This window comes from Lemur catta, chromosome 14, assembly GCF_020740605.2.
Source record: "Lemur catta isolate mLemCat1 chromosome 14, mLemCat1.pri, whole genome shotgun sequence".
In the NCBI taxonomy this organism is placed as follows: Eukaryota; Metazoa; Chordata; class Mammalia; order Primates; family Lemuridae; genus Lemur; species Lemur catta.
Window position 1 is genome coordinate 54,936,902 of NC_059141.1, and position 23,364 is coordinate 54,960,265.

The window sequence follows — 23,364 nt, forward strand, 5'->3', positions numbered from 1 at the left end:
GCGCGGGCCGGGCGTGCAGTTCCGCACTGGGCGGTCAGCTGACCTGGCGGAAGCCGGAGGCGCGGGCGGCCGCTCGGCCCTGGGTTCAGCTGCGCGCCGCCCCCGCCCGCGCTCGGCCCGGCCCCGGGGCAGGTGAGCCCGGACCACCCGCACCGCCCGCCGCTACAGGTGGCCCCCGCACGCAGCGCCCCCGTGACTCCGTGACTCCCGCGCCGGGCGGCCCGGAGTCCCTTCGCCCCACGAGACTCCACAACGCCATGCCCACAACTTGATCGCGTTAGTCGGGGCCAGGCTTGGGAGGGGGCGCTCCTATGGGGCGCCCCATCTAAGCTGTTAGCCGGGGTGTAGAGAGCGGGGCCTTTCCTACATTTCGCAATCTCGGTTACATAACTTGTCCTTAACTGCAGGGGGGATGGGCCTCTTGGCCCGAACTCCCCTACCCAGCTTTGGTGGGGAGCGGGGAAGTCAGAAGGTTGAAAGACTCCTGGGGCAGCAGAGGTTTCCATTTGTAGAGGGGAAGGTGGGGGGAGTTGGATTTCTCTATAAATAAAGTGCTGCCTTGGCTGAGAGCCCCCCCCCACCCTCTCCATGTGGCCTCCAGAAGTTACCAGTAATAAGCCATGTGGAAGTAGAATTGGATGGTGTCCCCAAATTTCAGGCTTCCGTATTCTCCCCCTCCACAGAGGGCAAAGATATTTGTGATACTTAAAGTTATCAGTGGGGTCAGTCACTGCCCCCACCCCCCACCCCCATCTGGAAGTAAGAGGCGGCCATTGCTGCCCCTGTCTGGATGAACTCAGGCCCAGTGGGCAAGTAACTCCCTAAGCTCATGCCTGTTCTGCTCTGGAAGGATCCGAATTCTCTCCCTGCCTATTCTTGCCTTCCCACCCTCCGCCCCCAGGATGCACAAAGCTGCTACCAAATGGTTGTCATCACTCACTCCCCATTGCAGCTAAGAGCCAGCCCAGCCTTAACTGGCCTCTCCACCCTGCGCCTTTCATACCAATGGGTATAGGCACCAGTCAAATGGAGAAGGGGAAATTGAGTCCTAACATGCCAGATTCCTGGTCTCACACACATTGCGATTACCTCAACTCAGTGGGCCTATTGATCATTGTAGCTCCCCACCTCCATGGAGGGGGATGTTTGCAGGGCTTTTGATTTCTTTGTTCCCTGTGTCTAAACAGCACTTAGAAGCCTCTGGTTGAGCTGCTGCTGATGACAATTATAACTATGGTTAAGCATTTTGTGCTTATCATCATTGTCTCTCAGACAGCCCCGGTCCTAACGCATTGCTAGGTAGGCCCATGTCTGCATGGTGATGAGCAGCGTTGATCGCCTGTCCCTCTCTCAGCTGGGAGGAGCGGATTCAGCAGAGTGGAGCTGTAAGAATGCAGACTTGACTGTGTTTATTTTGAGGGGTTCCAGGAAATGCTGCAACAAAAGGTCCTGCAGGCCAAAAAAGAAAGCCTACCCTCCAGAGATAAGGGGATCAAAGGGAACCTTCCAAGGCCTGCTGCCCCAAGGACCAGCTCCCCCCGCCTCCTCCCTCCTTCTCTGCTGGACGCACCCTCTCGCGTCCATTGTCCACTTTTGTTGGCCTTTCCTGCCTGAAAAGGAGGAAGCGGGCCCAGGCCCGGACAGTCATGATACTCTGCCCTCCCCGGCCACCTTTCACCTCAGCCTTCCTAGAAGGGCTTCGACTGATAGAGGAGGACTCGTGGAAGCAAGCCCAAACCTCCTCAAAGATGAAACTGGAGAATCCCCTGTTCCCCCACCAGAATGGGGTTACTGGAGGTCATCTCATCCATGCCCCTGCCTCCGTACACGGCTGTGTCTTCTGAGCATAGGCTGTTCTACAGGCACTGCCAGTGACACCCGAGCGGGCAGGGATCTTCTCCCCCTTTCTAGACTCCCCACTACTGTTAACTCCTCCACATATCCCCAGGGTGACCATTCTAAAACCTAGTTTGACTCTACCTAAAATCTTTCAGTGGCTCCCAATTGACTAATAACACAGTCCAAAATTTCTAGTATGTCCCTCAAGATCGTTTATAATCCCGTCAATCCTTGCTAGTCCGTCATCTTCTCCCACTTCTCCCATCCGCTGCTTGGCTTTATAGGAGCTGCTAGTTTTGCCTGGAAATGCCTCCCCACTCCCTCCCATCTCTACTCAGTGAGCACATCGACAAGGCCAATTGACTACATGGGGAAGGATCATGTGGAGAAATCACAAAGAAATAAAGTTTAGGATAGCTCAGATTGAGGTGGGCTTTAGTGTTAGAAATGTAAACTGATAACAATAGGGAGCTATTGAATGTTCTTGAGCAGAGTAGTTGTCTTAGTCTATTAGGGCTGCTATAACAAAATACCATAAACTGGATGGCTTATAAACAATAGAAATTTATTTTTCACAGTTCTGGAGGCTGCCAAGAGCAAGGCAATAGTGATTTATTGTGTGGTGAGGGCCCATGCTCTGGTTCAGACTACTGTCTTCTTGCTGTGTCCTCACATGGCAGAAGGGGTGGGCTGGCTCCCTAGGGCCTCTTTTATAAAAGCACTAATCCCATTCATGAGGGCTCCACTCTCATGACCTAATCACCTCCCAAAGGCCCCACCTCCTAATACATCACCGTGGGGGTTAGGATTTCCACACATGAACTTGGGGGCAGGAGGAATACAAACACCCAGACTATAGCAGTAGTAATCTCTTGAATGTAGTTGGGGGAAGACTCCAGCAGAAACAGACTGGATTCGCCTCTCCTTACTCCCCTCAGCTTTTGAAGTTAGTCTGCAGCACAGAAAAATAAGGAGTAGGAGGGGAAACGTAAAGAAGGACAAAGAGAGGGGGAGGAGAAAGGAAAGAAGGGGAAAAGGAGATGGAGAAAAAGAATTCGTGTCCTTGGACCAAGGAAGATTGAAAGAGGGGAGGAGGAATCTGTTTACCTCCTGATCACCTTCTTGAACAAAAAGGAAAATTGAACAGAAATAGTAAAGGTAAAGTTCTTCAGATAATGCGGCCATCCCTGGGGGAGGGGAGAGAGCAAAAGGGCCCTGAGATAAGGCTGACCCAGGAGGTAGACAGATGATTCCTTTGGAATACAAGGAGTTTACAAGAAGGAGCACAGGAGACAAGTCTTGTCGGGGCTTCGTCTTGAACACAGCTCTTCCTGCCCCTGCCCCAGGAGCGCTGAGGGACAAGGAGGGCTCGTGCCATCATCCAGGTTCTTCCTGGGTGCCCTCACCCCACTCCATGACAGATGGAAAGTGAGCTGCACGCATCCCCTACGCTGCCCACCTTACTCCGCAGCCCCTCTGCCCTGTGCTGGGCACTAGGGATGGACAGGACTGATACACAGGAGAGATGGTCAGACATTTGCAGTGCTGTGTTGGCAAGAAGTGCTGTCATTGTGATCCTATTTTCCGAACCCACAATTGAAGCATGTAGCCCAGGTTGTACAAGTGCACTCAGGAGGACCACAAAACAGAAAGGTCACATCAGACCTAGGCTGAACATCCTGGGCCTGTGAATTCTGGAGCTCTAAGAGGGGCTCACAGAGAGCGAGGAGGTTCAACACATACAACTGGACCTTCCCCTTTCACGCTCCATGAAGAGGGCAATATTTTATTCCTACTGTCATCATTGTTGTTGTTATTATTCTTTGGCAGAAGTGGCCGTTTGCCTAGAGTCCTTCCTCCATCACATTCCTGGAGACAAAAAGGAAGATCCTGTTTATTTCCAATCAAGGGAGTTGATTCTGGGGTCGGCCAGAACCAGTGAAACAGGAACTGATTCCTTAAATCTTCCATCTCTATTTATGAGCAGCTGAGAGAAAAGCAGGGCCGGTGGATGATGGTGTGTTAGCATTCCTTCCAGTCCTCAGCTGAATTTCTCTTCAGCCTGGCCTCGTTTCTCCCAGGCCCAGCCTCTGGGCAGGTTAAGGTGGTTGCTGTAATTAATCATACCCCAGCCCCTAGTTCAGACTCACCACATTCAGATTTCAATTAAAAAAAAAAAAAGTTGGACTTGTGCATATGAAATGCTCTTTGTTGCTGAAGCAACCTCCTTTTGGCTGAAGGAGAGAGTATAGAAAGCACAAGAAAGAGAAGAGGTTTCCAGGGCCCTTTCCAGAGTCTTTGTATGCATGTGAGGGGATTAAGCGTGATCTATACTCAGACCCCTCCAATGTCTCCCAATCAGAACAAACTGAATTTTTTGAAATGCATATTAAATACCATCACAGTATCTAGCATGAGTATTCATTCCACAAATGTTAATTTATTACTTACTATCATAATAATTATTACTATTATTAATTCTCAGTGCCTGGAGCTTTTCTTCTTTTGGGGTTTTAACAGGTTTTGTTGTTGTTTCTTTATCAAAATGCGAACATCAGCTGGGAGTGGAGAAGGGAGTGGGTTTGGGGAGCTGGGAGTGGGAAAGGGGCTTCTGCTTTTCACCCCATTTCTTCTGTGATTTGTGTAACATGTATATGCTACTTTTGTAATGAAAAATAAGAAAAGAGGAGATTGGCATGGAAGGGGCAGGGAAAAGAGAATTAAAACTATTTGCTAATCACTTCGCATTATTTCAACAAATCCTGTAAACAGCAATGAGAGACAAATCTTATTTCCCATTTGCCTAGAACTTGCAGAAAACTCCAAGTCCCTGGCTTGGAGGGGACTCAGGAAGCAAGTCATCTCTGAGTGGGAGAAGAGGGGTCCATAGCGAACCCACCCTACTATATATATTTCCAGTGGGGGCACCCTTCCCGAATCCCAACCTGACTTGGAGAGGTTCTGCTACTTGGAAGTGGGAGAGAAGGGCTCCCCCCACCCTCAATTAAAATATATGGAACTTGGCAGACGGTTCAGTAAGCTGGTGCCCTAGCGTCTATATTTTTCTCAGGTACCCCCAAAGTTGATGACTGATGATCATCCAAAGCTCACTGTTTTAGAAGTCATCTACTCCAACTACTGAGTGGGGAAACTGAGGCCTAGAGAGTAGAAGGGACTTGCCCAAGGTCACCCAGCAAATGAGCAGGTGACCCCAGACCAGAAAAGAAAACAGGACTCCCCCTGTGCCCCACTAAAAACATGATGAGGAGGCTGGGAGGAGCACCTGAAAGATGCCATTTCACATCTAATCGCTTCTTGTCACGTTGTAACCATTTTCCTTATGTGGAGCCCCACACTGATGGATCAGAAATAACATTTTCAAAGTTATATCTGCAAGGAAATGGCTATTAATGTTCTTCCTCTCCTTTTACGGCACTGAGGAATACATATTAATTTTCTCTCTACTTATATTGCCTATTTGCAAATTGTATTCACTACCCAGCGCTCCAATTTGTCCTACCCCCAAAGAGATTATGATGAATAAATGTGTTCCTGGAAATAAAATAAAATAAAAATTTGTCACTGGGATTTATTTTTATAATTATTTACCAGGATTGTTTTAGGATATATGGGGGGGCAATAATAATACACACACAAGGGTTCTGGTGTGATTTACCAGTATTCATTCCAAGTCTCCCCCCCCACCCCAGCTTCTCCGAAAGGAGCCTGGGCTCTCTTCACAGCTGTGAGTCAGGGGCAAAGCCAGTGTCAATGCACCTGGCACCACCAGTGCCAGAGGCTGAGGGCCAGATGAAGGCTGACCCTGATCATGCCTTATGGTGGCTGGCACCCTGGCCTAGGAGTTTAGGGTTCAAGACCCATCTTTGCTACTAACTTGCTGGGTGCCCGTGGATGAATCCACTCTGAAGGTCTTCAGTTTCCTCATATACAGACTGGCTGATCTAAGGAGAGTTTTGGTTACTAAAATAAAAATGCAAGTAAGTATGCACGTCTCCCCAAATCTTTTGTGTATTTCAAAACAGAAGAGAATAATTCTAATGTTTCTAGCATAAAGAAAAGACAAATATTTAAGATGGTAGATATCCCAGTTACATTGATTTGATCCTTACAAATTATGTGAATGTATTAAATTATCACATGTACCCCCAAAATATATACATCTATTATGTATCAATAAAAAATATGAAATAAAAAGAAAGAGAATCCACTCACTAGTAGATGTTTATTGAGCACCTGCTATATGTCAGGCATTGGGGGGACGGCAGGAACAAGACAGATACAGTCCTTGCTTCTGTGAGGCTTACATTGTGGTGGGAGGAGACAGGTAACAAGTAGATAAATAATATAATTTTAAGTATATAAAATACATCATTTCAGGTAGCACCAATACATGCTATGAAGTCAAAAGTGGACAATGTGAGAGCAAGTATGGGAGGTAGAGGGTGGTAATTTAGGTACAGTGTCCAAGGTCTCTGCCTACACTTCAGAGGCTTTCTTTTATGAAATCCTTGAGGAGCACAGCATGGGCCAGATGTTGGCTGCACTCACCCCCTCTGCACAATGCTTTTGTGATGCACAAACTACACATCCTCAGACAGCTGTGGAATGTTCTGGGAAGGCCTGTCTCAGGGGAGCAACATTCATGCTGAAGCCTGGATCATGTGATGGAGCTAGCCATGGGAAGACCTGGGAGAAGGGTTTTCCAGGCAGGGGGAACAGCAAACACATTCTCTTAGTCACATGTTGTCACTTTGCTTATGCTTGAGTGGTGAACTTGAACTCGAGTGCTTCCAAAGGCAAAGTGTCACCCAGCCAGAAAGAGGAGTATCCCAATACAGCTGCACCTGGCTTTGATTTGCTCCTCAGCTCCGAATCACAGGTGGGCTAAGGCCTCGCGATGCAGCAGCTGAAAGCAGATTCATTCACGGATACACAGAGGTTCTATAGCCCAAAAAAGCATATGCAGTTTTTCTTGGAGAGGGAAACAGGATTACTGGCTCTTACACATGACTGCACTGGCACAGACTCTCGCAGACACACGAAAGCACACAAACATACGTGTAAGTGCACAGACATATGAGACACATGCCAGCCCTGGATCCATGTGTTCCATCTCATGCTATGGTCTGAACCCTGCAGCCCATTCCTGGGCACACCCTGGTCTCCCATCTCACTGAAATAGCTACTGGTGGCTGGTAGAGAATGCAGACATTTTTAGACTGTCAGTACTTCCTCAGACCCCAAGAGGCTTTATATAATAGCTTACGCTGAGGTGCTAGAAATTCATTTAGTCAATTCATTCATTCGAAAAATATTTGTTGAGCACCTACTGTGTGCCTGACATGAATCTAAAATCTGGGATCACAGCAGGGAAGGGAAAGAGAAGTGCCAGGGTAGATAGGGTGATCTGGGAAGGCCCCACTGAGAAAGTGACATTGAAGCTGAGACCTGCAGGAACCGAGAGAGAGACAAGTGGACATCTAGGGGGGAAATGTTGCCAGCCATGGGAACAGCAAGTGCAAAGGCCCTGAGGCAGGAGGCTACCTGGCAAATCTGGGCCCAGCAGAGTGGCTGGAGTGAGTGAGAGGGAGAATAATGGTAAATGAAGCCACAGGTTGGGGGATGGAGGGCAGATCATGTAGGGCTGGACAAGCTGAGATTAGGACTTGGGTTTGTGCTCCAATGAGATGGGGAGTCTAGAGCAGAGGATAGGCACAATCTGACTCGCATTTTGTAAAGACTGCTCTGGCTGCCGTGCTGAGAACAGACCATGGAGAAGGAAGGACAGAAGCAGGAAGCCCAGACAGCAGCAGGCTGTCACAAGAATTCTACAGACAGTGAACAGCACCTGGCTATATTTTAAAGATGGCACCAACAGATTTTTCTGAAGAACTGGACATGGAAAGCATGAGAAACACAGGAGTCAAGGGTAACTGCAAGGCTTTACCCTGAGCCACTGGAAGGATGGCATTGTCATACGGAGATGGATGAGAAAATGGGGAGGTGGAGGGGGTCAGAAGGTCATTTTTGGACCTGGTAAGTTTGGGATGACTTTGAGGCCTACAAGTGGAGATGTTGAGGAGAAAGCTGGATACATGAGTGTGGAGCTCAGGAAACAGGTCTGGACTAGAGTTAGAAATTTGGGGAGTCCTCAGCTTTTAGATGGCATATAAAGCCAGAAGGCAGGATGAGAAAGACATGAAGATTGGGCCCCAGAGCACTCCCACGGTTAGAGGTCAAGGATAACAGAGGAACCACAAAGAGACTGAGAAAGGGCAGCTGGAGAGGTGAGGAAGAACCACAGGCCTGGAAGCAAAGAAAAGAAAGTGACCAAAAAAGATGGGTTTCCAATGTGATGACCTGTTCAGCCAAGGATCATCAGGAGGTGTTGAAAGCACCAGTGAATAGGTAATGTACATGGTCTCAAAGTATCACCCCACAGGTAGCCTATAAATGACAAAGGGGAGAGTGTACTTTTGCAGTGGGGAGATCTCGCAGTCACAGCCCTAACCCAGAGCTCAGACTCAGCACCTCCAAGGGCGCTACACCCTGACTTATGGGCCTCCGACGGGATTCGATGGGAAGTACACACCACCTGCGTGCTATTCTTGCCAACAGTGTTTAACCAGAATCCACTCACGAGGAAACAGACGAATCCAGAAAGTGGGATATTTTATAAGACAACTGGGCTAGACTGACAAAAATGTCAATACCATGAAGAAAAAGGGGCTGGGAGGACCGTTCTAGATAAAAATGGACTGAGGAGACATGACAACCAAGTGCAAACCATGCTCCTTTATTAAACACTAGAACTGGGCCTGGGGTCGGGGGCTGACAGCTAAAAAGACATGTTAGGGACAATTGGGAACACTTAAATGTGAACTGTTTGATGATGTTACTGATGATATTGAATTAGCATTACTTTTCTTAGTTGTGCTAATTGTGTTGTGGTTTTGTAAGAGAATATCCTTTTCCTTAGAAGATGTGGGCTGAAGAAATTGGAGGTAGACATCAAGATGCCCACAGCTTTCAAATGGTTCCAAAAAAGTGTGTGCGTTTGTGTGTGTGCGTTTGTGTGTGTGTGGGTGGGTGGGTGTGTGTGTGTGAGAGAGAGAGAGAGAGAGAGAAAACCAATGTGGCAAAGTGTTAACAGCTGGTGAGTCCAGGTGACCAGTACTGGGCACTCATTGTCTTATTCTTTAAATTTTTTCATAAGTTTGAAAATTTTAGAAATAAAATGCTAAGGACCAAAAGGAAGAGGGCATGATCAGTGTGTCCAGTGCTGCTTAAAGCCAAATGAATTGAGAACTGAGAACTAACAGGATTTAACAACATGGGGTCATTGATGACCTTGACAATGTGGACAGCAAACGAGGTAGGCAGGGGCCAGATGGCAAATGCCTCACTTTGAGGGCGATGGGAGTGAAATAATTACATTTGTGTTTTAGAGCAACCAGTCCAACAGTTATGGGGAGGATGGCTGAGGAGGGGGAGAGTAGAGCCAGGAAAATGTCCTCACAGGCTCTGAAAGCACGCCCCACCCCCGACCCCCATGAAGAGAGGTGAGGACCTGAAGACAGAGCAGCAGCAGGGATGCAAAGGGAGGGATGGTTGCAAAGACATTGCAGCCCAATTGCCTTGACTTAATGCCTGGGAGCAGAGGATGGAGGAGCCAAGACAGTGTCATTCACCAAAATACTGGATGCAGGGGCTGGGGTAGGGAGCAGGGCACGATGAGTTCTGTTTGGGACACGATACCTTTTTAAAAGTCTTCATGCTTTGTGCCCTTCTCTGGAGGAAGCAGCAGATGGGACTCTCTACGACCAACAGCAGCACGTTCAGGGGCCCTGTAAGTTGTTCCCACACTGCACTCTGTGCCTCTGATGTTTGAGCCCAGCTCAGAGTGCTGAGGCCACAACTTTGGGTGGGAAGGTGACCTGATGATGCCTTTGTTCACTATGTCTCCACGTCCTGGGAATCTCTCAGCCCAAAACCCTTTCCAAGTCCTGCTTGCCCTGTGGACAAGGTTCTCCAATGGTCCAGCCTTCAGTGACTGGCTCCAGAGTGTGAAATATCATTTTAATGCCTCTTCCACGTGCCTAGCATTGATGCCTGCTCTTTGGTGGTGTCATGTACATTCACCTCTGTTCCTGACTTCCCAACTAGGTGGTAAGCTCCTTGAATGAAAGGAGCCCAGTTTATATCTCAAAATATTCCCAGCCTTGCCCAGAATAGATGATCAATAAACTGAGGAGAGAGGGATACAGAAGAGGAGGAGGAGAATGAAGGCCATAAGTTAACACTCTTTATCCTAAACACACCCTAAAAGCTCACTGCGCTGATTTCCAAGCCATGGGGACCACTTCTCCCTTCTGTCAGGGTGGGGGTGGGGGTGAAGTTACTTGGAGACCAATGCTGCCAGCCCCCCTAATTCCTGAGTTAGAACCCCTGGTAGGAAGCCTCCCTGAAACAGCCCACAGTTTGCTTGCTCTCAAAGCTGTTTGCAGTGACTCACCCAATTAAGAGCATCTACATAACAAAGCCTCACCGGGCTGCAGAGGTCACAGAGACTGTGAAGTGTGTCTTTAGTGTGTGCCGCAGAGAAGGTTCACTAATTACCAGTCATTTCCACCCCTCAAGAGCCTGTCAGCCTCTGAGATGCAGGGCATAAAAGAATCCCCAAATTCCCACCCCACACCAATCACTGCTCCCTCCCCAACCCACCCCTGCATTTCAAACCTGTGACTAATAAGTGCCAGGGATGGGTCTCTGCCCACCTGGCTCAGAGCGAGGAGGGAGGAAGGGAGAGGAAAGAGGTTGCCTTGATTCCATGTTTTAGTAAAAGGCAACTGGGGGGCCTCTATCGTTGTCTCTGTTAAAGTAAGCAAACAAAACTTGTATTGTTTTTTCTCTATTTGTAAAGGTAATAAATGTTTGTAGTCGAAATTACAGGTGAGCAAGAAGTAAGTTAAAATGACCCAGAACCCCACTGCTAAGATGACCAATAGACCCACAGATGCCTTTGCAGCAGCTTTCTAGGCGACATGCATTTACTGTGGGTGTGTGCATGCCCTGCTCTTTCATAACCAACTTTTTCCATTTAGTGATCTATCTCCAACATCTCTGCCCATGAGCACATGGAAAGAATGTGAGAGCTGTCAGTGATGCTGAGCTGGGTTGGCAGAGAAGGTGTGTTTTGGTCATTAGAGCACGAGAGGGAGGCATTGCCAGGATTTCTGAAGGCTGAAGGAGGCTCTTGGGAGGCTGTAAAGAGCCCTGACCTTTGGAACTTGAGCACGTGATTTCCTCTCTGTGAATATCAGTTTCCACATCTGTAAAATGGGAATAACAGCATATGCCTTATACGATCGTCGTGAGGATGAAGGGAGATCCTGCTTGTGAAAAAACCCATACAGGCATTGGATGTTTTATTACACAATTTAATAAGTGTTCATTAATTAGTGCCTGCTTTTTACTTAGCCCTCTGCTAGTCTGTGTTGAGGATATAAAGAAGGCATCTGGTTCAGGCCTGGAGGAGCTTAAGATCTAATTGGAAAGTTGAACACACACACATAAACAAAAACACAAAGTTAAACAATAAGAATTTAAAAAGCTAATAAAATATATCATCAATTAGTAGATAATTAAGTGCCAGATGAATAGCATAGACAGCACTCCAGGGGTTCAGAGGTAAGAAAGAACATAGGGGGATAATAATAATAATAATAAGGACCACTTTGAGCACTTTCTATGTGCCAGGCACATGCGTTGTCTCATTTAATTTACCCACGGACCCTAGGAGGTAGAGACCATTATTACATCCATTTTGCAGAAAAGGAAATTGAAACTTCAGAGAGGTTAAGAACCTTGCCCCAGGTCACGCACCTAGTAAAAGTGGTAGTGCTGTTCTTTGGAACCAGGCAGTCTGACCCCAGAGCCCCCACGTGCTGAAGCACCATGCTCTGCTCTGACAGAGGCCCGGGTGCAGTGGTGCAGAGCCCCGAGCTGGATGGTACAGGAGGGAGCCCCGTGAGCAAAGACGGGACTGAGGGGGCATGTTGGTGTATGTGGGAAGACCCCAGGCTGGCCAGATGGCTGGCCCAAGGGCACAGTGGAAAGCAAGCTTTGACGTAAGACTGAAGGAGAGGAGCTGAGGGGTGTTTAATACTTTGTGGTAGAAAATAAATTGTCCATGGGGGTTTGGGGCAATATGGGGTCCAATCAAAGCAGTGTTTGGGAAGGTGGGGCTGGGGGGAGATACCTTAGGAGGATTTTGGACGGAAGGTGAGCAGGAGCGAGATGGAGGCAGAAGCATCCTTGAGAAGGTGGAATGCCATCCTCCCTAGAAAGTCCTCGTTTCTCTACTTTTTATCTTTGTGACATTTGGGGCTAATCTACTGGTTCCCATGACTGCTAACCTCATTCTTGCATGTTTACTAACTCCGTTCACATTTGGGTTCTGTAGGCAGCAGCTCATTCATTCATTCCACAGGTGCTTACGGAGCTCTCATTTCAAAGGCAGAATGAGTTGACACAATCTGGGTGCTAATAATTATTAAGGGGGAAGGAGGTCAAAGATGGTGCTAGTGCTCTGACAGAGCTGATCCCACTCCACATCAGCCAGCTCCTCGGGTCACTGCTGCCACTTCTCCCCCAACACCGCTCATGCCCGCTGACACGGCCGGTCCTCACCAGTGGGTGGCAGAAAGGTCCCTTTTCTTCTGAAGAAGCAGGGCAGGGAGATTGAGAACATGACAAGGCCTTAGGCTCTTGAAGTGAAACGCCATGTGGTAGAGTCCCTGGAGGACAGAGTGTTCAGTAGCAAAGGTGGGGACAGAGAAAGAAAAATCTTCGAAAATGTATTCATGTAACCGATATTTATTGAATATCATTGATGTACATGGTAGACTCTTCAGGGAATAAAAGTCAGATGACATTGTTTGTCTTAATTCATCTTAATTCATGCTTGGAAAGGGTATGGGGAAAGGAAGGGCAGATGTAGGGGTAGAGACAGAAAAAGAAAAAGAACAATAAACACTGAGCCCAGAGACATGAAGCATCTAGGCCATGCACGGTGCAGTACAGAGAGAAAACCTTCTACCTCTTGCCTCATGCTACCCCCATAGTCACACAAGACAACAAATGCTCCAGGCCACCACCTTCCCAAGAAAATGTAGCCTAGAGGTGTTTCTGTGCCATTGATTGCATCCCACAAACATTTTTTTGAGCACACCAAGGTACCAGGCAATCAGAGTTGACTGTTACTTAAGGTGGTCAATCTGGACAGTGTCTTTTGATGCCTTGGAGACCTTAATCAGACATAGTGAGTGCTGTCCAGGCTTGTAGGAGGATAGGGCTAGAAGTAAAGGGGAGAAATTCTATACATTCTCAAACCAGAGGGGCAGAATAATTCTTTCCTTACCTGGCTTTGGTAAGAGGCGAATAAGGTAATGTAAAGTTACCTAGAACAGCGTGCAGGACACAGTAGGCATTTGATAAAACCAAGGATGATCCTCTCAGTCAGTTCTGGCATGACCCATTCTCTTTACTGAATTGACCAGTTTTCAGCTGAAATCATTACCTGGCTGGGTTGGTATTCAGCCAGGCTGTTTGGTGTCGTGGTCTCACATTAGGACCCACCATAGGAGCCCACAGGTGCAACTAGGAAGTAACTACCATCAGGCCTGTTTAGAAGTCACCTGAAGAGCCAGGCTTAGCAAATCATTTGATAATGTTAGTTATGAGTGACAGAAACTGGCTCTAGCTAATTTAAGCAGAAAAGGAATCTATCACAAAGACATAAGAAAATTCATAGAATCAGTAAGAAGACAGGAGACCTAAACTTGGGACATGGACAAGAACTGACAGTGGCTGGGAAGTGGAGATGCACTTGGTCATGTCACTGGAAGAGTCTAGTTAGGCCACTGCCTGAGCGGCTGCCATTATCACACTAGACATGGCACCAACTGTCCTCTCTTCTCTGCCTCTCCTGGAGAGTCAATGCCATTGCATTGGGCTCACTGCTGCTGCGGGCTCTCAGAATCTCTGCTGTTGCTGCAAAGTGTCTCCAAACTCCCCCAATCCTCTGCTCACCCCCTTGAGAGTCAGAGACCCAGGTAGGACATCCCATTGGTGGAACCTCAACTGCTAGGGTGGGGAGAAGGAGGATGTGGCCTCTTCAGCTTCCATAGTTGGAAGCAGGCCCTGCTTTCCAACAAACAAGAAGGGGACTCAGATGTTAGGCTGGCAAAGGAAGAAAAGAAAAAAAAAAAAAACTACCTAAATGTTTGTTGTATAATACTTTACTGTAGCACTGAAGGTTAAAGGTGTTACCACACTTGATTTCAAGTGACTTTTGACTAGTCTAAAATACCAAAATCACCCTGTAAGAATATTTGCCTGCTTCTGAAGCTATTTCAAAAACTACACTTGAAGGCAAGTCTTTCATATAAGTTTCTAGAGCTTTTGGGGACCACTGTGGAGGTATTCCAGTGATGGTAACACCATTGGAAATAATACTTGCTAAAGGGGAAGGTTAAGGATATGTTTGGCCAGAAATACAAAAATTCCCAACTTCACTGACTTAAAATAGTGATTTTATTTTTCTAACAAAATAAAAGTTTTGGAGGAGGATTACTGGAGAAGGCTGTGTCCCAATGATGCCAAGATTACGTCTCTCTTTGCTATCCTTGTGGACTTTTCCTCATAGTCACAAGATGGCTACCACAGCTCCAGATATTATATCCAAGTTCATACAAGGAAGAAGGGAGAAAGAGGGGAAGGGGAAGGGTCAAACCACCTGCATCATCCCCTTTGATCATGAAAACAGAGTGTTTCCCAACACTCCCCTCCTGCTATGCCACCCCTTTACTTCGACTTGTTCCTCATTTGCCAAAACTGGCCATCAAGTTGCAGAGATGCAAGGATGGTTGATGGTTAGGAGAAACGAAAACAGGATTGTCATGATTAGTCTATGTCAGTCATGAAGCACTGCCTGGGCCTGGTACATTACTACAATGTTAAGGTGAGGAAGAAGGAGGGAGGTGGATATTGGATCACAGATCTAAATTCTGGGATCAGATTTGGTCATTGCAGGATTGGAAGTTGTACACACAAACACTGGAGACAAGGGCTTTCCAGGAGAGGAGACAGAAGGAATGGGAAAACACAGGACATGTGAGGAGAACAAAGAAATTTGATTTGGCTGATGTGTAGGTAGCTGTACTTTTGGCAATCTGGCCTATAGAAATAAAATCACTCATTGCAAAGACATAGACACAAGAAATTTTATTAGTGAAAAAAAACTAGTAACAACCTATATGCCCATTAATAGGGGAGTGGTTGGGTAAGTTTTAGTATATACATCCTATGGCTAAAAAATAAATTAGCTCTATATCTGTAGAGTCACCCATTTATTTTCAAGAAAGAATGAGCAAGTTGCAGAGACCCCCAAAACAATCCTTTTTTATATAAACAAGCAATAATATAACAGCCCCACATATATGAGAGTAGTTTACATGAGCATAGTTTATACAGAGCATGGTGACAGGGGTAGAAGGTACAGTCCAAGACAGTAACACTGGATGAGGAGATCTTGGAGACTTGGTGGGAAATGGTGAGGAGGTGTGGAAGATGGTGAAGGCTTTTCTTTGTATACCTTTGAATATTTTGCTGGTTGAGGTGAACATATGTTTCTTTTGTAATCTTGGGATGCAATTTAAAGCTTTTAAAAAGTAGTTTGGACGTAGATTATGAAGAGTCAAGTGTCCCATGTGGATAGTGGGGAGCCACTGCAGATTTTTGAGCAAGGGAACCATGTGGTCAGGAAAACTAACCTGGCAGGAGTATGTACAATGGATTAGAGGCAGGAGAGGTGGAGGATGGGCAGAACAATTAGAAGGCTCTTATAGCAGCAGCTCAGTCAGAAACTAATAAGAACTGAACTGTAACAGCAGTAAATTGAAGAAGTGGAAAGGGGGCATGTTTTTCCATTAAATTGTGTCAACCAACACATCTTACACTTTGAAAGCCTGAATAAATGGCTGTAAAACCATAGGTATTTCTCTTCTTCAACTTCCTCCAGCACCCACTTATTTGACATTTACAATAAAAACATTCAAAATAACCATTATATCTTTTCATGGGATTTGTGTTATCTTTCTCATTACTTTGAAAACATCTTGGGATGTGGGACTATAGAGAATACTTATTGGTAGCCTCCAAAAGTGCAGTGAACCCCATAAGTAATAATTCATTAATTCAGCACAGTTGATGATACAAATAAATGCTCTTTCTTCACTCATTCCTTGAAAGTGCTCCAGTCCTGTCCCCTGGGAGTTTCCCATCCAGTGAAGGAGACAGACTCTCAACAGGAAATCCTATTCTGGGAGAGGGTTACAGGAGGTGGGAGGATGCAGGGAAGTGAACCATAAACTGAGGCCTGAAGGAAGAGGAGTGAACCAGGTGAAGAGAAGGACAGAAAGTCATTCCAGACAGAAGGAAAAGTATTAGCAAAGCCCTTGAGGTGGGAAGTAGCATGGCACATTCCAGGGAACCAAAGGAAGCCCGGGATAGCAGGCGCTGGGGGCCAGGGGAGGAGGAGGCAGACAAAGGCAGAAAGGCAAGCTGGGGCAGATCAAGCCACTACCGCCAGCCATGGGAGGCAGGCTCAACTTGATCCTAAGAACAATGGAAACCCAGATGTTTTTAAGCAGAAGAGAAACATGGTCTGATTTGCTTTTTTTTTTTTTTTTTTTTAAGAAAAAGCACTCTGGCTTCAGCTAGGACTACAGGGGAATAACAGGGGAAGCTCAATGGTCCTGTCTGCCCATTAGGCTGGGAGCCAGCCAGAGGCTGAGTTGAACCTGTCCCATTACACCTTCCTCCTCTGTACATACGCCCTCCCACTGCAAGTGGCTATGGCCAATAGACAGACCCATAATCTCCGTGTCAGGGAACTAAAATGCCCCCCAACCCCAACTCTTTCCCAGAGTAATGGGTTGGGATGCTGGGGAACAGAAGAGAAGAAGGGATGAGGATATGGATGGGATGTGGAAAAGGCAAGGCCGATTTCTTCTTTCCGTGCCTCAATGATTTTATCTATAAAACAGGGCATTCATTGTACCTACCTTAGAGAGTTGCTGTGAGGCCATAATGCATGTAAAGTTCTCAGATAGCACCTGGCACAAAATGAACGATAAAAAAGTGTTAGTTTCTGTTTTGTTCCTCCTGATAAGATAAGTGGGACCCCATGAACACGGACTGTATTCCTGACCTCTAGTCGGATCCCAGAGAAAGTGTGAGAGCCCCTGGCCCAGGGAGCCTCAGGACTACCAATGACCAAAGTTTGAGCAAATCTTACATGCAAATTTGGGCCTGGGTTGCTAGTGTGTAGATGCTTCTGTTCCTATGACTTAAAAAGAAAGAACCCCCAAGCGGGGAAAAGGGAGCTGCCCACCGCCACTCCCCGCAAAACGCAGGTTAAGCCCCAGGCCTCTGGCCCAGGCATGAGATCCCGCAGCCTAACCAGCGGGGGCGGAGCTTGGCGAGCCGGAGGCGGGCCGCCGCGGAGGGGCGGGGCCTGTGCGTCAGCCCTCAGCCCCACCCCCAGCGGAAGTGCCGCCGGGCCCGCCTCTCCCTCCGGAGGCCGGTTCCCCTTGCCCCTCCCCTGGCGCGCTCTCCCCGCCGCAATTCGGCTACCGGAGCTGGTGCTGCCAGGGCCACAGCACCCGTACGGAGATGAGGCCCCGGGTCCGCACACCTGGCTGCCGGGCGGTGTTCTCTGTCCCTTCCACTCCCCAGCCCTCCCTTCCATTGCTCTGTTGCCGGCGCTGCCGCGGGCGCCGCGGGGGATCGCACAGGTAAAGTCTCGGCAAGTGACGGTGCAGGCGTGGGCGCCTGCTGCGCCGGACGGGCAGGGGAGAGGCCGACTGCACGTGCCCGGCTTTATTTTTTAAACAGCGTTGGTGCTGATAGTGGGTGATCCGGGAGGGCGGACGCGGACGAGGGAAGTGCTGCAGTGCACAGGGAGAAGAAGGGGCGGGACTGGAGCCCCCGGAGCTTGGGGGCCGGGTCATTTGTGGCCTTCCGTCTTGCGCAGGCTCCGTTGTGCCTGGGAGGTGGTGAGCTGCTTGGGTGAGGGCGGGTCGGGGCCGCGGTGTAGGAGGATTGTCCCCCACCCACTCCCTGAGGTGACTGGGTTTTGACAGCCACCCCGCCTGGGCGCGCACAATCCCAGGTTTGCAGAATGAAAATGAATAAAATCGATGCAATGGCAAAGAACACGAAACATGTTGGGTTATTATTATTTCAGTTTGTTAAATTCTTTTTTTTTTTTAACTTCGTGGAAAAGGTGGCTTCAGCTTAGATCATGGCCTCAGAGAGGGAGGGACGCAAAATATTCCCTGGTCTCCTGGCAGGGGACAGAGGCTTGTCTTCGGTCCCAAGCCACGAAAACTTCCCCAGGCGGGCTTGCGGGGTCCACTGGCGGGAGAGAAGCCCCAGGGTGCGCTCGGTTTCCGGATAAGACTTTTCCCCGCGCCTCATCATCTGCCCTTTAGGGAGAGAGCCCCCTCCACAGACATTTCCCCGGCTCACCACCCCCACGCCCCGGGGGCCGCGCCTCCTCCCCTCCCCCGCGCTCTCCCCGGCGCTTTAAATAATGATATTTGCATGCAGGGAGCGATTCATAAATATGTCAGGGCCGGTGAAATATAGGCAACATTTCAAACTTTCTATTTAAAAAACATGAATTATGGCCGCGGAAAATGTGTTCCCATTTAAAGGCGATACGAAGTATTTGGTGTCTCGTCCCCGGGCCCATCCATCACGCAGACAATAAAGAGAGTTTTTCGCCCTGACACCCGCGATTTATGGGCGCCCTTCTCTGCCCTCATCACTCACCCGCCGTGGCCGGCCCGGCGACAGGCCCTGCGGAGAGAGACTGGCGGCCGCCCCCGCGCGGACTCGCGCGCGCACTTTGCGCCCTAGCCGGCCCCCCAAGATTGTGGCTCTCAGGGGGAAGCGCCAGCTCCCGGGAGTTGGGGGATCTGCCAGGAGGGTCTGGGCAGCCAAGTGGGAGCGGAAACCACACTAGTCCTCCCACCTCCGCTCAAGCCTCTCTCAGGGCTGGGGCCCAGCGCACCGAGGAGCGGTCTTGTGGACCCCCTCTGCGTCCGGGCCTCGCCCGCCGACCGCGGCGCCGCGCGGGGAAGTTTGCATCGCAAGCGGTGGTAGGTTATTTAAGCCTTGGTTCGAGGTGAGGGCAGAGAAGTGGGCAGGGAGTTGGCCACCTTGGCCGATTGTTGGCCATTCCGCCCCGAAAGGAAGCCAGGTCTCAAGCTTTTTTGAACCCCGCCGGGCCGACCATTATGGGTGAAGCTCTTTCGGCAACTTTTCCAAAGCCGCCTCTTCCCCACTGTGATCCCTGCAAACACATCCTGAGCGTCCGAGGCAGCTTGGAAACTATTTTTACCATTAGGGGCATAGGAGTTGCCCAGAAATAAGACGAGGCGCCTTTCCTAGCGTTTCGCCTCCAGCCAGGCCCGGCCACCCAGTGCCGTCTTCACTCCCCTTCCTCCGCCCCACCCCGCACGCGCTCACACTAGCGCACTGTCCTCCCAGAGCCTCCACTCAATCTCTGTTGCTAACTTGCGTCGGAGAAAGTTCGGGCTACCTCTGCAGGGGAATTTGCTTTCAGTTTCGCTGCGGACGGACTTGGCCAGGCGGCTTCCCCAAGCACCCGCAGAGGTGGGGGGTGCCAGGCACTGCCGGGCAACGAGAGACCACTGGACCTGGGGGCGCAGCTCGCCCAGACTTCCTCAAAGGCCGGACGCGCAGCCGGCCGAGCACGAGGAGCCACCTCGAGTCCTGCGCTGGGCCGAGGCGTCTGCGTGCACGCGAGCCAGGAGCCGTTTCCTGCCTGATGCCGGCGAGCTGGATTTATTCGGATAAATGCAACGCAAACGACAGCCAGAGAAATCCTGTCGATTCTAAAAATGACAAGGTTGATTTTATTAGATCGAGATGCCTATGTAAGTGCAGGGAGATGAAAATGATACAAACAGCTCCATGTCCAGTATGAACACCACTGATTGCTTTCAGCTTCAAGGCATGTAACATAACACATCTGAATTTTAGATCTAGAGAGGGATATAAAATATTCTTAAATTCTCCATGTGTGCACATATAGTTAAATTGGAAAATTCTAGAGCAAGTATCTTTTTATAGCCCCTGCTTGGGTGTCAATCTGGGTTCAAGATAGAACTTATGTCCAAATAACCATCCAGCAAATATTTCCCGTAGCCAGAGTGAGTCCCGCATTGTTGAGGGGTGCGGTATCTACAGCTCTTTAAATATCTGCTACGTGGCAGAAGTAAAATAAAGACATTTAAGACAAGCAGGCGCAAAGGTAACTGAGCCACTGCATCAATACAATATTTCTGGGCATAGAAATAAATATTCCTACAAGATCGGCTGTGGAGAGTGCAGACCACCTGAGTGGTTTTCGGGAACCCTGTGTGGGGGCCATGGGTCCTGTAGCCTGGTTTGCCAAGTACGCCCAGGTGCGTGCTATTCAGTACCTGCGGCTTTGGACCCTGGCATGACTTCTGGGAGAGGCTAGACCCAGACACCCAACACGCAGCGCCCTGGGGGTTGTCCGGTATGCAGGCGTGGAAAAAAAGGCTTCCCTGGGGCGCTGAACCCCGCATGGTACATAAGGTATCAGGGCCTCGGGGCCTGCGGGCAGCCCTTCCCCCTCAGACACTTAAGCCACCCTTCAATCCTGGCTCCACCCAGCTCCAGCAGTGGCCACTTGGGTCTATAGATTTGGAGGAAGAGCGCAGAAAAGGGCGGGTCTAACTCGTTTCCGAGGCATCCCAAAGCGCCAAGAGGAGGCCACAGGGAAGAAGGCCACGATTTCTGCGCCCTCCAGGAACCAGGCCCCACCCAACCCTTGGGGCTCCAGTTTGAGAACAGAAGCAGTTATCTGGGTGTACTTACTTATGAAGTATTAGGTAGCCCCTCACATACTCAGTACTGAGGCCCGGATGCCCCATAAGTCTTCTCCAGGTATTTATTTGCAAAGCCCAGGCAACGCCAACAGTGATGTCGGCAACGTTGCAGCTGTAAAATTCCAAGACCAAATACTAATTCCAGAATAGGGCACTTGCAATTGCGCATCCATCTCACTGCCCCAGTCTCTTTCTCTCTTTTCCCTTCACCCTCCATACGCACCCAACCCTTAAACAGGCGCAGAGCTTCTAAGAGCCCCTGCTTCGAGAGAAATTAGGGAGGAATTTGTCATGAGTGTCTGGGAATTGCACATACTCCTGAAGCAACCCTGCCGCAGGAGAAATAACCCGGCCCCTGAGAATGCCCTACTCCAGAGAGTGCGACTGCACACCGAAGTGCTTTGGACGGTATACCGAGAGGAGGCAGCGAGAAGAGGAACTGTGCCCTGGCAAACAAGAAAAGGTAAAAGGAAGAGGAAATGAAGAAAAAGGGTATGAAGCCAAGAAAGAAGCCAAGAGGAAAAAGGAGAAGGTAGAAAGAGAAAAGAAATAGGCAGGGGAGGCAAGCCGAGAAGAGCGCAGGCCGTGGGGTAGCCTGGGGACCAGGCCAGGCCGCGGCTCCTGCATGCCAGGTTCCAACCCCCGCCCCGAGAAGCGGCGAGGGCCGCGCGGGACCGTCCCCCGCTGGCCCCGCGAATCTGGGCCCCGCTCCCAGGCGGGTGGGGCGGGCCTGGGTCCAGCGGCCTGCGCGCGCTCTTTCTCTTCCCCTTCCTGGGGGACCGCAAAGCGGGCAGGACCGGGGTGGGGAGGCCCCCGGGGGCGCACGCCAGTCCGGGACTGTTTCGGCGCTCTGGGCCAGGCTTTCCAGCTCGCCGGGCCTGACCTGTCAGGCGGATTATCTTCGAGGGAGATTAATAGGGGAGGCGGGCTGCAATAATAATCGTTTTGTTTGATGTGACAACTCTGATAGGCGTTGATTTACTTACAAACTGATAGGCTTTTAATTGAGCGCCTCCGCCGAGCCCGAGATGAAAGGGAAGCGGCGGTGAAAGGCGGCCCGCCTGCCCTCCGGCCTCAATACTGATTAGCCATCTCGACAGTGAATAGTTCAAGGCGTTTTCAAACTTTTTTCCTCAGCTCTCTACTCTTCCTTCTCCTCCTCCCACTCCCTCCTCAAATATCTGCCATGCCCACTCCTTTTTTAGAGAAAACAAATCATTTCCATTGTGTGCAAATAAAATCCGCAGGACATCCGCGCCAATCGCTGCTGGGGGTTGGAGGCATTAGGCCTAGCGCAGAGTAATTAATAACCCCCCACCCCCCCCACCCCCGGCCTGCGCGGCCTTCGGGGGTTTGGCCTTGGGCATGAGGTGCGCAGGCTCGGACGCTGGCGCCTCTCAAAAGCCCGGGGCGCGGAGGCCCCTAGGCGCCCCCGTGCGCTCGGACCTTCGGAGTTGAGATTCGAGAAGAGCGACTGCTCGCTGGCTACGACCCGCGCCCACGCTGCACGGCGCAGACCCCCGATCGTGAGCGGCCAAGCCCGGGAATGCTGGAGCCACTCCACGGCTCCCCCAGGCTTTAGGTGCTGGGGCTGCCTCCCCTGAGCCGCCTAGTGTAGTAAGAAAGCTGCTGGAATTAGAGCACAGGGAAAAAGATGCATCTGGAGACTGGGGTCGAGGGTGGGGAGGGACGCCCCTGACCTGCGGTCACCCCCAGCTCTGCCGCAGCTGCCAGCACTCAGTGCCCGGGCCTCGCGGAGAGGTCGCGGCGACACTCGGCCCAAGGCTAGGCTGGCGGCGCTGCAGTTGGTCTGAGTCGCTACCTAGACGGCCGTGCACTCAATGACACAGGCAGACACTAACACACCCGAAGGGGAAGAGCGGCTTCACAGACACGCTGCCCTGCAGAGGCAGCTTAGGACTGAATCGCCCTCAGACACGGGCACCTGGGACTCGCTCCCGGAAGATCCTTCAGACAACCTTTACACCCTCGCGTGTGGCCTCGCCACCGTCTCGCCTTCCTCAGTTGTCACACAGACTACAAGCCCCCTTGAGTGCAGGTGTGTTCTTACACACTCACACTGACAAACACCGGCCCAAAACACACACCGCCTCACTTCCCTCTTCTCTCCTCTCCAAATTACCTTTAGTCAAGTTACCATTTCATAAAGTTTGCCAACCTGGAGAATCAAGGGATAAAATTAAAACGCAGAAAAAGAACGCCTACGAGAAAATTCTAAAACTCACCCCAGAAAGTTCCCGGCACCCGTGCGGAGTGGGAGACGGAGATGGGAGGGGGGAGGGGAGCGGGATGGTGAGAGGGAGAGGGCGAGCGGGCCGAGGGCAGGTTCCAGACCCGGTTCAGCGCCGGGTGCGCGCCGGTCGAAACCAGGTCTCCAGCCTCGCCCCCCACCCCCCGCGCGGGCACAGGCTGGCTCCCGGCTCCCAGCGCTTCCAGCCCCACCATTTATCAAAAGGACTTGACAACAAAA

General features: G+C 50.0%; 1 long non-coding RNA gene across 1 annotated transcript; it reads right to left on the bottom strand.

Moving 5' to 3' along the window:
* Positions 1 to 6,063: 6,063 nt before the first annotated feature.
* LOC123649827 lies at positions 6,064 to 23,315 on the bottom strand. Its single transcript, XR_006739154.1, has 3 exons — positions 23,120 to 23,315; positions 16,989 to 17,039; positions 6,064 to 6,766 (listed from the first exon to the last, which is right to left on the bottom strand). It is a non-coding gene; the product is annotated as an uncharacterized LOC123649827 (long non-coding RNA).
* Between the last annotated feature and the right edge of the window lie 49 nt (positions 23,316 to 23,364).